Below are 1501 nucleotides of genomic sequence, written 5' to 3'. Positions count from 1 at the left end.
AACTAAACCTGAACCCAATGTGACAAAAAGAGAGAAGCGTTTATAAAAAAGAACGGGACCATTTGTGTTGTATTTCCTACGAACCGGTGGTTTGTGAGGCTACGGCCAAGAAGGTTTGAATAGGCTACTGATGAAAAGAGAGAAAGGCTGTCATGTAAGAGACGCAGACTAGTGCTCAAGGAAAGGATTATTAGCACTTAATAGCACATGCTGACACAACACGACATGCTATAGCAATGGCGCCTGACCCTGGAGCATCATAGCACATATACACACACACACACACACACACACACACACACACACACACACACACACACACACACACACACACACACACACACACACACAGGTTACATAAAGTCCCACTTTAGACTAGTGCGGGACATATGTTTGTATGTGATGTATTGTCTTTGTTTCCGCACAAAAAAACATGCCGGAGCTTCCTCTCAAAGACAAACTGCCCCCCCTCGAAGACTCAACTGTGTCAAAGACCAGCGTTCCTCTCCGAGCCTGACCTCCATGTCTGTTCCCGTATACACCGTCATCGTAAAGACTCGGCGCCGTGGCTGCCCTCGCAGAGCCTGCTAGAAGCGATGGTGGAACCAAGCTGAGAAATAGGATTTCACTGTGTCAACTTCAAGATCTTAGAAGTTGATCTTTTTGTGTTGTTTTTTTTCCTCTGAAATTCTGTCATCGTCTCTAGCTGATTCGCAAAACCGCAGGCTGTCCTACATTACGTCACCTCTACCAACTCTGTAGAGCACATTCTCATCCATTCCCTTCTTCTCCCAGCCGGCTGCCCTATGGCTACTATACAGCATCAAACTTGTGACGCTCAAAATGACAATCGTGTTTTCCGGTCGTCGTCGCATTTAAAGATCATTTGAAGAGAAACCCCTCACCCTAAATGATGTATATTTCAAGCGTAGCTCAAAAGGCATTTGAATAAATACTCTGTGTGTTGGACGTGACATGTATACAAATCACATGGATGCATAGGTCGGTGTATGTGCTTGTGTGCTTGTGTGCTCCCGTGCGTTCAGTGTGTGTGCTGAGTGACAGCCGGACAGATACTGGGCAGTGATGGCTCAGCACATCATTGCTTTAAAGACCAGCCAGCGCACTTAATCTATACACCACAGTTCTTCAGCACTGCAGGCAGCCTGCTTCACTGCCGCAGTCACAATGGACACAACCATTGTGTGCGTGTGTGTGTGTGTGGTGCGGGTGTGTTTGAAACGTGTGTGTGTGTGTGTGTGTGTGTGTGTGTGTGTGTGTGTGTGTGTGTGTGTGTGTTTGAAATAATGTGTGTGTGTGTGTGTGTACGCACGCACAGCACGCACGCACGCACACACGCACGCACGCCATCCATTTTCTACTGTGGTCTATGTTCTGCTGTATGTGTTTAATATGACAGCAACAACACTGCTCTACACAACGGAACGTGATATTTATTGTTCATTTTGTGTAAAGGTTTGAATGATCTATGGGATTGGAA

The 1501-nt window shown here is 46.4% G+C and overlaps 1 protein-coding gene across 1 annotated transcript in view; it reads left to right on the top strand.

The window, feature by feature from the left end:
- The window catches only part of LOC311353828 (tripartite motif-containing protein 3-like), a gene marked incomplete at its 3' end in the record, with an annotated part of 22287 nt that overhangs the window by 16634 nt on the left and 4152 nt on the right, over nucleotides 1-1501 (top strand).

Source organism: Micromesistius poutassou, assembly GCF_964030765.1.
Source record: "Micromesistius poutassou genome assembly, chromosome: 10".
Taxonomy (NCBI): Eukaryota; Metazoa; Chordata; class Actinopteri; order Gadiformes; family Gadidae; genus Micromesistius; species Micromesistius poutassou.
Note: the sequence above shows the minus strand (reverse complement) of the source record. Positions and strands in the feature narration are given on the sequence as shown.